Source organism: Ammospiza nelsoni, chromosome 5, assembly GCF_027579445.1.
Source record: "Ammospiza nelsoni isolate bAmmNel1 chromosome 5, bAmmNel1.pri, whole genome shotgun sequence".
Taxonomy (NCBI): Eukaryota; Metazoa; Chordata; class Aves; order Passeriformes; family Passerellidae; genus Ammospiza; species Ammospiza nelsoni.
In genome coordinates, this window is record NC_080637.1 from 36,917,879 (window position 1) to 36,931,530 (window position 13,652).

Sequence of the window (13,652 nt, forward strand, 5' to 3'; positions counted from 1 at the left end):
CCTCCCCAAGGCAAGATATCAGCAGCAGAGCTGCCTGTGGGCTGCCAACCCTCAGGATGTGCCAGGCAAGAGCCAGATAAGAAATCTTTGGAATGGTCCAAAACAGTTTCAGAGAGCTCAATATCTACTAAATAATCATAGACCAGTGCTTGTCCATACTTTATCCCAATTTCATTGCACTAAACACAGCCTATATACCATCCATATCAATGCAACAAAATAATTTGCTCTCTGGTTTAGATAATAAACTTCCCCTCTACCTAATGCTGATGTGCAGATTTGCTTTACTTCCTACAGGAAATTCTTCCAATTGCAGGATGTTTTGAGGACTGAGTGACTAGATGTAACAAGGCTGTGGTGAAGCACAACAGTTTAGTTATGAGTGAGGAGATTATGACTGACAAGTAAAGGAAGGAAGAAAATGGGACACTGCCTGAGAGGAAGGGTTGAGATGAGTGTGAAAAAAAAGTAAAAGGTCAAAGCAAGAAAAGGAATAAAATGAAAAAGGAAATAAAGAGAATGAGAAAAGAATGAAAAACACAGGAGAGACGGCAGCTGAGGGGAATATGTTGTAAATAAAACAAGTCTTGAAGTGCAGCAGGAATAAAATAATGTATTCAAAAGAACAGGACCTGCAAAGCTTCTCTGAGTTGAATTTAGTGTTTCCAGGTCCTAAGATGGAAATAACCTGGGTTAAGAGTTTAAGGAAATGATGGTGCTGCTTATCTGTGCTACTATTTAGACACATTTGCTGGCAGAATTATACTCCATTTAAAGATTATGGCTGAGGCCATCATGCCTTCCCATTATTTTCACTGATAGCCATAAACAGCCAACAGCCACACAGGTGAAATGCTTTGTTGCATGCAAGCACCATACAGAAATAATGGCCCTGTGTTCAGGGGAAACATTACAGCATGGCCACATAAAACCCACTTCGAAGCAGGATTCCTATTTGTGCTGCACCCATGGCCAATCCCATCCATGCAAATTGGTGTTCCTGTGCACACACTGCAAGGACCACAGCCCCCCAGTTCTCATGATTTCTACATGAAATTACATAAAACTTACTGTTTCCTGGACTACACGAAATATTTGGTGACACAAAGTGAGGCTTTCCTTCTGCTACACCATACACAGCTTTTCAGTCCATGAAGTTCACAGGTAAACCCCATGTGTCAGACTTCATTGCTGCATGTTCTCATCTGGTGCTTTAATTTCTTGCATTGCACACTTGAGTTTCCTGATTAATTATCAAAACTGGCTGCAGGCATGAGTAGTGCTTTAAAACAACCTAATTAACTCATCAAAAAGGACATAAAGACTTTTCACTAGAGCAAATTTTTCTAATTGGGTCACAATCTTTTTTTTTCTCTACATGACGTCACAAAAAAAGTCCAATTGGTTTAAAACCCCTAATCCTTGCAAAGTGTTTTACCTCCTATGCTGATTTTCATGGAAGTTATAACATAGAAAAAAAGTCAGTGATACAGATGTTTTGCACAGGTTTGTTACATGTGTAAGTGCTTTTTTGCACTCTTGGATGTGATATCACCCCTGAGCTCACATAGGCCCTTGTTATCGCATAACGTGCTCTGCAGTCCTGAACTCCTGTGAGGAGGAGAAGCTTCTCTTAACTGTTCACAATTGAATAATATACATATTATATTATGTCATATGCAACTGAAGATTTTGCTACAGCTGTGGGACTAGTGAAAATCAGAAGCTGCAGGACTGCTGCTTCACACAGGTCCCTGGTCCTATGTGAACGTTAACATCTCCATTTTTGTTACTAGCACCTTGCTACAGATAGGAGCCTCATACTGAGGCTGGGTTAATTAATTACTTAATGAAGCTGCTGTAATTATGATGGAAAGGAGCCAGACTAGATCTATATTTCTTGAATACCTTGCTTTTGGGTAGGTTTTTGCCCCTTCATGAAGCCCTAAGTAAGTAAATTTCACAGTTTGTCCTTGGTATAAAGGCCTCAGAAGTGTTTGTCTGGTGTGTCTTGTTTACCATTGTCACATTTAAGATTGAAAGACAATTTTCTCTCAATTGAGATTACCAGGGTTTATATTTGACTTTCTCTGAAGAAAAGCAAAGGAATGACCAGTTTCTAAGCTTTTTTTGTTTTTTTACACCATGAATGCCACATGATCTTCCCTCTGTTTTTGTTCGCATAAAACAGCATAGCTGTGGCTTTTAAACTTATATGTGAAGTCTGAGTTTTTCCCAGGCTACTGTGAGCATTTTGTGTCCTGTGCTGAGCAGGGATGTGAGGAAGGGGTGTTCTGTGGAGCGTTTGTCCGAACATCTGCTGCATAGTTGTCTGTGGCAGAAGGACAAATTCAGGGCTTGTGTAGGATGGTTTGTGGTAAATTGTGTTCTTCTGAGTGCCTTATGTAATGCACTTCCATCATAAGGGGAGGAGAGACACAGGCCAGTACATGAACATGTGGCCAAGAGCAATTACTTTAACAAAAAAATCGAGTGGTGTCTGGCTCAATAGAGGTCGCACCTTTGGGACACATTTCATGATAAAACAGCAAAATATAACTCAGACATCCAGCAGAGCTGACAACACCTGACCTGCATGAAAACTGTGATTTGTCAACTATTTTTCTGTCTTGGTCTCTGTGACCCTGAGACAGGTTCAAGCAGAACTCTTTTCTTGGAGTTCATGAACCATGCAGTCCCTGGTCCCCAGAGCTGCCCTCACACCTTGGCAGCAGGAGCTGGCAGCAGCAGGCAGAGCTTTTGGGTGACTGCCTCAAGTGTGCAGCAAAGGCACATTAAGGAAGGGAGAGGAGAGGCCTTGCTGAACTCAGAAAGCAGCAAACCTCAATAATGTGGCTTTTGCTGTAACGTATTATTTCCTTTCCCTTTCTTCCCATTTTCTCAGTGCCGCTTACTACTTCTTGCCTCCCTGCTCATATTATCATCAGAGAAAGAATAAGAGCGAATTGGAGGGGAGGCAGAGGAAAGCAGGAATAATGCCAGCAAACTGTGGGAGTGCTGGGAGGAGTCCCAGTGAATCCTGTTCCCACGGTTGCCCCTGTTTGTATAAATGTGAAGGTCCATCAGACCTGCCTGGTTTTTTCCTGGGTTTCTTTTTTCCCTGTTCATTTTAGGTGGAAATTTGAATCTGGAATGATAATTAAAAAGCTGATCAGGAAATACTTCATAATTAAATCAAAAACATAACAGTAGAGGAGAGCAAAAAAGAGCATCTTTTATTAATTGATAACCTGAGGCTACCTGGCTCCCTGTAAGATAATATGTGAATCAGTGGAATGAGCCCCTGCAAGCACAACAGAGAGATTCATTAGTGGGGGAAACAGTCATTATCAAGCTGCTGGAAAGTTGTCCTGCCACTGAATCTTGTAATGAAGTATTCAAACTTCTAAATTAATTGAAAAGAAAACGTTATGCAGAAACCAAGAAGTCAGAGAAATTTCTGAATTGTTAAATGTGCAAACGCGAATATAAAATACACTATTGCTCCATCTTTCGCCTTTCCTTTGTCACTGTATTTTTCCTTCACCATCTTTGTGATCTTCTTCTCCACTGCCTCAAAGCAGTGTCATGATTACATAGAGGCTGCTGCTTTTCAAGGCCTGCTGGTGGATGTCCTTTGAGCACCAGGGACCCTGTGCCCAGTGGGGCTACACCAAACAGGCTGCACACCCTGCGAGCCAGGCACATGGTGAGGGGCAGGAGACAGAGAGAGTCATACCACGGAAAAACCACCATATCATCCTTCAGTGCCCATCCTCTACTCCAGCTGAAACTGCCCCATTTCAAAGTAGCATGTTCTAGCACTAAATCGACCAATAGCTTTATTTTTCCCTCAGAAAAATTGCATGAATATGTTCAGCCATAGTTTACCCCTAGGCAAAAGGATTACAGTACTAAAAGAGAGTAATTCAAATCAATGTGAACAAACCTCGGCAGCATTTAGTCTCTTATGAGAACATTAACATAACAACAAGAACACTACAAATAATTTAGATTATAATTAAGGCCATTAAGGAAACATGCACAGTGTTAAAGCACATCTGTATACTTACACCTACAAGCTGCTGGTTTTCTTATTTCTGTGAGGAATATTACCTTTTTCCAATCTTTGCATAACACCTGCTGCTAGAGCTTCTGCAAGGGCAGCCAGGGGCCCAAATGCTGATGATATCTTTGTCCCTAATGGAGAATCAGGAAGCACATAATTCCAGCTTGCTGCTGGCAGGAGAAAGGGCATACCTAGATTTAGATACATATCTTCCTGACAGAACAAAAGCTGTCTCCTTGCAAAAAGAAAACTTTCTTTTCTAAGCAAATATTATTTCACTTTCTATCAGGCTACAGCACTGTGGAAAATGTTTCATTAAGACAGTGAATTGTTACTCTGCCTCTGACAACACAAAGATAGCTATGCAGCCTGATTCCACAGAGAAGAGACGTGAGCTAAGCATGGATAATGCTAATATAGATACTATATATAAGCTTAAATAATTTGAAAAGGGAATTTAATTAGCAAGACCAGTTGCCAGCTTGGCTAGCAGATGTGTGCCTTGAGTGCTAATGGGACAATAAATACTGTGTTCAAGTGCAGGGCACAAGGAAGCTGTATCACCACGCAGCAAATGTGAGTTGTATTTACCAGGCATGAAGGCAGTCTTGATGTCTTTGAAACCAGAACTTGAAACAGAAAACAGGAATGAACCTGATCTCAATATGCTGATACTCTGTTCCCCTCCTTTGCTTTGCTAGATCAAAGCAAACTGGAGAAACATTTGTAGTGTTAGTTAGTTCACCTCTGTGGGTTAATGGTCCTGCTCCCTGGATTGTGAAAAGGCAGATCTTGGAAAAAAAAAGAGCAAATAGGTTTTGACAACTAGAGAAATTACTTTTATACAGCCTTGGTTTCAACAGTGTTAAGAAGAAAACAGTAATTTCATTTGATGCCCATATTTGACTGGGATCAATAAATATTTGATTTTCTTTTTTTGCACTGGCCAAAAAAAATTGTAATACTTTCTTGATATAACTGAAAGGGCTGCTCTAATAGATTGTAATTTATTGTCTGGGGATGCCCTCAACACTGGTGTCAGGGAAATGTGTCCCCTTATCTATTCAGACTGTAGGAAAATGCTGATTTCAGGAAGCTGCAGGTTGCTAATGACCAGCTAACTCTGTTTTGCTTTACTATATGGTTACAGCTTGGTTTTCTTCATCATTCCCCTAATGAAATACTTTGTGTCCTTGGGACTGCAAGAGGGAAGTCCAGGTAGGCAATATGAGCACCTCCAGGTCAGCAACCAAATGTTATTTATCCCATCAGCACTTGCAGAACTGAACCAAAAAGTATCAAAGAACTGCTGCAAGAAAAGAGATCGCAAACCTGAATTTGTGTCTGGCTCAGAAACTGAGTATGTACCTTCATAACAATGTGAAAAACAGGAGGGTCTTTCCTGAAGTTCACAGAGACTCAGAACAGTGAGGGCTGCAGGCCCACCCAAAATGGAGCTCCAGTTGCAAAACAGAGCAGCAAGTGCTGGGTCCTGGCACAATTAAGGGGCAGCTGGAAGGAACCTTAGGTCCGGAGGCTGGTAAACAGCACTGTGAGACTGGGCACTAATGGACAGATAACAGTCTCACTACGGAACACAAACATTGACAGTATTGATTTTATTGGAATTCACTTTACATGTGTGGGATTTTGCTCACGGCATCAGGATGCACAGGACTTAGGACCTGAATTTCTTGGTAGCGGTGATTTCAGCTTTAATTAACTATTATCTCTTAAGCTTTGAATTTGACGCCATTTTTTGTTCTCGGACTTTCTTTAGAACAACAAGCTGGCTTCACAATGCAATTTTTGAAAGTTCTGTCTTGTGTGAAAAGTAAAATGCATTTTAACTCACTTCTGGATGTACTCATTCAGTGTTTTTTGCTTGAATCATGAAAAGAATTTAAACTATTATCAGTTTTGATGTAGAGAAAGTAAGCAACCTATTCACATTCTGTTCCATGCTTATATTAAAATATTAGCACAATTAAATGGTTGATAAAAATAAACTGTTCTCCAAAATTAATACCAGGTTATGTTTACACATTCTGAGTGGCTTTTTTATTTAGCAGGAAAACAGTGAGAGTCACTCCTGTTTTTCTAGCTTAGGCAGGTCATCACAGAACTATTTTAAAAACCCACACATGCTCAGAATTCTTTTTCTTTTTTATTTCTATTTTTCTTCCCTGAGTAGAGCTGTGGTAATTGGATTCCTTCATTACTCCTTTTACATCGTTCTAGGTTAAACAAGCTAAGGTGATTAAAATGAAATGGAGCAAGTAATTGCTAAAGCATTAGTATCAGCAGAAATTAACACTTTCACTGTAGAGTGTGTCCCTCCCACCACTGCAGGAGAGCTTGAAGTCTGCTGTTGTACAGAACACCTATGAAATTTGATGCCTGACACAATTACAATTATGCTTCAAACAGTGGGTGCTTCCACAAGCACACTAAAGGCCTTTCCAGGTGAGAAATCAGGTGATATGCCATGTGTAAAGCACTCTGTTTCAAAGGACTTTAACACACCCAAACGTTCCTCTTAATTCTCCCTTTACTAAAACGGTGAATACTTTCTCCCTAGGAGAGTGTTCAGACTCTTCACATGAAAACCTCACTCAGACTTGGGCATTGGAGAATCTCTCTTGTACAGCCTTTATTTCCTACATTTCTGGCAGAACATGCCTTAACAAATGCTTTGTCAGAGGTTCATTTATGACAATGTGTAAGAAAATTTTAAAATCATGGGTTGAGATTATCCATGGATATTTTGCAGGTTTCTTACAACTTGCATTGGATGCTTTAGAGAAGGGCAGATTGCAGCACCCCCAGCTGGGGCAAACACCACCACCCCCACAGGTTCTCCAGGGTGCTCCAGCTGCTGCATTCCCCAGCAGACACAGCCACGAGTCAGTGGATTGTTTCCATAGTAGCAATCTGGGACTGGCACAGATGTTGCAGGTCCTGCCTCTCTCTGTACACAAATCGGTTTTGGCACTAATCCTTGTGTTGTGTTCTGCTACTTTGGTCCCAGAGATGGCCAGGAGAAGGACCAGGTCTGCAGAATTGCAGATGTTGGGAGAAGAAAACACAGGAATACTTTGATATGAGGCTTTTCAACTCTTTCTTTCTCATTTTTCCATCTCCATACATCTCCACTGGATACACAGGATAGCATCTCTATCTCATTATTAATTGCTGTCTCAGCTATTCAAAGACAAACAAAACAAAACAAACAAAAACCCCAACCCAAGCCTCAATTTACCCCTGATTTCTGAACTGTGGAAAAAGACTGCTGAGGGATTTAGTCTGTTCTTTTGATCGACTGCTAGGATCTTTCCAGGACAGATGCCAGCTTCTCTTTATCTGCACTCTCCTATTTGTGAAAGCCCTGTGACCTTGGATGCTACAGGACTGAGAGTACTTCTGTGAAGGCTTCACCTTTTCCAAGTACTTTACAAGCTATGTATATCAAATAACATAACAAAGCACCAAAAATAGCACAATCCAAATCAGAGGGGGCGTTTACCAAGGACTGAACTCAGCTAAGAATTTTTGTTCCTCTGATAAATGATCATTGACTTCCTCTGATAAATTATCTTTTTCTTTTGATCCAGAACCCATGAACTGCACTGAATAACAGTATCATAGGAGAGTCCTTACTGTTTAAAAGTTATTTTGTCTGTATTTATTTATTTGGTTTTATCCTGCTGGAAAATATATAAACACTCACATAATGAGATTGTCAGCTGAAAATTATTCAAGTTCTGTTCTTGGGGCAGCAGGTCAAAGATCATCTCCAAAAGCAAAAAATGTTGCTCTTCACTGAAAAGGTACTTGGGAACTCTAGATATCTATCTTTAAAAAAAAAAAAAAAAAAAAAGGAATATTTAGGGGCTCAAAGCACTCCTATGAGCAACTCAGTACTAGATAATTTTGTCTCTGAAGCACTGAAACAATGCATTTATTCAATGATGACTAAATATAAAGATCATAAACATTAGCAGGAGCAGGCAACTGAAGGCCAAGTTTCATAACTTCCTAATGAATGCCCCGACCACAGGTATAAAGAACTGTGCCCCCTGTTTTTTGCATCCATTCATATGATGTATGGTAATGAACCACACATGAAGCAATTAAGCTGAAGGAGAGGGGGGTTATAATGTTGCTATTTGTATCATGCTTTTGCAAGGTGGTAAACATGAAAGTAAATACTAATACAGAAGGAAAAAAATAATGGAAATTCAATCTCCTCTATCCCTCTATCATACCTGATCATAAAGAGGCACTACCAGAAAAAAGCCTAGGAACCTCATTGCGTGATGTGTTATAAATCCTGATTTAAATGTGCTAGAATAAAGACTCAAATATTATACTTAGATCCAATTCTCTTTGCTCTTTTCCTCCTTTCTGGCTAATGCAAATCTGTACTCCTGTGCTGGCTCCCCTGAGCTCCTCCCCAGCTTTGGAACCGTACAGCCACTCCTGGCTCTGAGGGGCAATGGGTGCTAAATGCAGGGCCAAGCGCCTAAAATAAAGATGTTACAATAAAAAGTATTGCCTCATCCATTCTTCTTAATGGACAGAGCTCTCAGGCATAGATCCCAGATCCCCAGATATTTCATCACCTTAAAAATTCAGGTACTTCACAACACTGGCAATAGTGCAGCAACTGCGAGGGAATTTCTTCCCAGGAATGGAGGTACTTTACCTCTTATTTATTTGGGGTGCCACAGAAAAGGGTTGAGGCTACAGTAAGTGATAGTGGGAGCTTGCTACTGCAGAGGAACTGGTTTGCATCTAAAAGCCTTTATTTTAGGATTTTAAATGGAGATCAAAAAGGCTTAGTCACAGAGTTATTTATTTTCCATTTTCAGGGAAAATGAGCCAAGTGAGAACCTTAAGTGCTGCTACCCCTGCAGCCTAAGACTTCAATCCCAAGAATAAATAACTTTCCAAATTTATTGTTGCGCAGAGTTTTCACATTATGGGCTCCAATGAATCTAGTGGTTTTTTTGAAAGCTCATTGACATTTATCACCTTCCATCATAAGAGAAAGCAAAAAAACCCCATATTTTGAGGCAATTTTTTCTTTAATATCATATTGAATGACAAAATTCTGTTTTCTTTCCATGACCTCATTGTCCATCACTTTTTTATTATATTCAGCTTTTTATTATTGTTTTTAATGTGATTTTAGGAGACAACACAGGGAAAAAAATTATAGAAGAATATTATTTTAAAAGACATCTTTTTTTTTTCCTGACTTTAGTAGATTAATGACTGAAGAGATATTAAGATATATGCATAGACATATTTTGTATACTTGTATATATAATTACACTGTTAATGTTCAAGTAATAAATGCACACAATATACTCACATTGAGTACACATCAGTCAGTATTTACAAGCAGAAGAAATTATGCTTGGTCTGAGCAACATTCCCTGTCCTTCAATAGCCAGGAGGGTTGTATGCCAGGTTAAGCAAACACGTCTCATTAGAGTATTTTGCTCTCCAGATTTTACCAAAATTGGTTTACTAAATATACGTGAAGGTGGTGTCACTTGCTCAGATCAATGGAGAAAGTGAGTATTGCCAGACACCTGGCACGGGGACTCAGTTTTTCACAAGTGCCCAGCTGAGGCCTGACTTGCTGACCCTACCACAGTGGGAATCCCAGCACATCTGTAAAGCTGGCAGCTTCTTCAGCATTCCTGGACAGCTCTGGAGAGGGGCAGAGAGGTGCCAAGTCTCTGCACATGGGCCCTACCCAGCAGCCAAGCACAGGGAAGAGCTGAGCCCATAATTCAAACAAGTGCACAGTCACAGCAAAGACCTCTCACTGGCAGCAAGCCCAGCACTGCTCACCCTGCAGCAAGAGGGATGTTTCCAGGGCAGCTGCAAACCCAACCTCCATAGGGTGAGGTGTGACACCACACTCCACCTTCTGTGGGTCCTTGCAACTCTCCAGGAGGGAAGGCAAGGAAGGAAAACACAGAACAATTTTCCATTCTTTCATCTCAGATCTATTTCTCTTTTTTTTCCCTCTCTTCTTTTTACTTCCCAGACTAGACTTCTATGACATGCAAGGTGGACAGCTTTTATTGCTACATCACTGAAAGGCTGCTGGTTCAGGTTTTTATAATAATTGAGCACAGCTCATCAAAATTTAATTGAATTTTGTTGGAGTTTGTGAACAAAAACTTCAGTGCTTCCTTTGGACCTTTTAAAATATCCCAGCATGCCCTCTGTTGTGACCGCTGTGTCTTAGGTCACATCACCATGGGATGCCCCTTCTTCCATCCCTACTCTGTATACCACTGGATTTCAGTGATTGATCATGCCTTAATAGCAGAGTTTAAATATATTCACATGCTCAAAGTCAGCTGAACCTATTGACACTATAATAGATTTTTTAAGAAGAAAATTGTATTTTATGTTCTTCTGTTGTATTAATAAATTCTGGTGTTCTATGGTTGATCTGAGATGATACACAGGGAGTAAGTGATCTAGCTAAGCAAATCATATTATAGTGTCTAAATTATTAAAAGGAAAATGTAGCTATTGACATCACTTAAATAGTTATCTGCTGCTATGTCTCATTTCTATGAGAGGAAGATATTTTTATGCTCTGCTGAAGAAAGTTAGCACAGCATTCTGTTCCCCTAAAATGTGAAGAAACTCCAAAATATGACCATCAACCACTGTATGTAGATTGACATGAAAGCAATGAGGGTTTCTGATTGCCCCACTTGTACAGTAGGTAATTTGCAACCAGCTGTGGAGGCAAAAATGAAACAATCAAACTAAAGTTATACTGACAGGACACTGTAAAGGTCCTGGTAGATTTGCTGCTAACCTCTGTGTACAGCATTGCCACGGGCAGCCATAGGAAGGCAGTACTGGGAACATTTTAGCTCCTGAAGCCCAGATGAGAAAAGCAGTGTCCGGCTGCCTGCACCAAGAGCAGTCATCATTCTACAGTTTTGCTCTCTTTTAGGTGTCCTTCCAAAATTTGTTCCAGGCCATTAACTATCCATTTGCGAAGTTAAGAAACATAAAATACTGTCAGGCACAACTAAGAGAATAACATCTGTGAGCTGAATCCTAAGAAGGAACTTTGGCTGGCTGACCTCAGAGGTGTAAACACAGAGCTCAGATGTTTATAGCACTTCTGCCAGCTTCTGACAAGCCAGGGAGCTAATAAGGAAAACACCAATTACCTGGTATTGCTAAGGGTCTTCATGTTCCTCACAGCCAGCTTTAGGAAGCAAAACTAATATCTTGTCATTTTTTTTTTAAACTAAGGACTTGGATTTATCATTTTCTTGATTCCAGTAAACAGTTCAGCAACATTAGTCCCAAAGGAATGAACAGGATGGGATAATTTTCTGCAAGTGCCTGTGACTTGAAAGACTAATAACCAAGAAAAGTGCTCAAATGCTCTGACATGTGCACAGCACTTCCCAATTGCCTTCTCCAGCAGCTGGATTTCATGAATCTCAGTTCATGGACTCTGATAGCTGGGTTTTTAAATGCTGCATTGTGAATACTGCTATGTGGTTACAACGTTAAAAGATGCTGTGATTTGACACATTGCAACACCCGGATCCTCTCTATGGTGCCTCTGAAATTTTTGTTACAGCCTTCAAGTGGTTCAACAGCTCTACCCATGCAATCCAAAATCCCTTTGAAGAAATGTCTTCCTCTCCATGTTTGCTGGCTGAATTCCTTCCACCTGTCTCTGTTCCTGGTGTCCAGCTGTTCCCATTCCCTCTCTGTCCTGAACACTTCTTCCACAGAATTAAACTTATTAGAAAACTTAAGATGTACTTATTGTGAAGAAGTCATGTATGTCATTGTCCTATTAGTTCAGCTTTGGAGCCTATTTGACTGCAGATTTATAGAAGGGTTGAATAGCCCATACACCTTGTTAAAAAACAGGAAGGCTTCTTGTTGATGGAGAGAGAATATAATAAACCTGGAAATTACTCTTTATTTGTCCTTTTATTTCTGAGAACTAATTTGTGATGACCAGTCCAATATGAATGTAGTAAAAAGTTTCCTGTCAGCCCCATCATGGAAGTAGCTAATACCAGGGGAATGATGCTGGGGATGTAGGAGCACAAACACAACCTACTCAATTGTTACAGTGTCTCTTCCATAAGGAACCAAAGCATGCAAACCTTATTTCCCAAAAAAAGTAATTCAGCTGTCACAAGGGACATTTAAAAGGTCATCATGAGAGCTAAGAAAAGAAAACTGAGGTAGTACTGCATTTAGAATACTTTTAGGCATTCAAGGACGAGTTAGGAGCCTAAATAGATCCTAGGATCTGGGCCTTAGAGTGCTGAAAACAAAGGTGAGGAAGGAGATAGGATTGTAACTGGGCAAGCTGGATAAAGAAGCCTTCTTTTGACCTAGAATATGCAAGAGCATGCTTGCAGGCAGTGGGACAGGAGCCAGCAGAGTTGAAGGTGAGGCTGAGATAATGAGAACAGAAATAAAGGAGGAAAGAGAGCTTGAAATAGCAGGGACTGAAGAGATGAGAGGCAGATAATAGTCCACAGACCTCAGAACTGGAGACAGGATGTGACAGGAAAGGGGAAATTAATGGTGGGGGATGGGGCAAAAGGATGGGGAGAGGCAGAAACTCTTGTGCTAAAGACTCATTTTTTAAGAGATGGTGGAGTAGTGTGAGAGGGAGGCAATACAGTCTAGCAGCAATGATGGAAATATTGCCAATGAAAACTAAAAGAAGTAACACTTTTCAGACAAGATACTTGCTCATAACTTACTGTATCAAAATATAACCTCTATCACGATTATTGGAAATAACAGTGGAAGGCAATTCACTCGAATATCTGATATGTGACACAAAAACGTGTTCAGAGATGTTTACCAACAAAAAGTATTGAGAGCTTTCTTGCCACAGACTATTGATATAGCCTCTTTTATCAACTCCCTATTTTCTTCCTTCCAGACATTTTTATCTCTCTAAGTGTCTCATGAAATTCTTCTAAAAGTTGCCCCCCCTTATTGTCAGAAATCCACATTATTCCATTCAGTGTTGACTCTCTGTAGTAATTTCCTGTCAAAATACCTTAGGGCCAGCTGTGAAGAGCACAGGGGTGACTGCCCAGTGTTGTGTCCCACCAGGCAGGTGTCTCAAATCATCATTCAAATTCAGTGATTCTCTGGCTTATAATTCACTCAGGCACCTCAGAAAACTTAATGTCCTCATCTTTTTCCATCAATATTCACGCTGTGATGATTATAAATGCCTTCAAAAACATTCTGTTCTCCTTTCTTTGTATTCAATGTCTTTAAGTTGAGCAATTTGTCCACTGACTTTGATTACAAATTTTACTTCCTTTCATCACAGAAAGTTATACTAATATGATAATAGGAGTCTACTCCTCCCACTTCTCCCAAGGATCACCTATTCCCAGGCATGGAGGCATTTAATCTTCTCATTAATATGCATTTGATTTTTTTTCTTAACATAAACACAGATTTTTTTTCTTTTCACTTTTTTTCCCTTATGAAATATTTATGGTCCTTCTCTGTATTTTTACCAAAA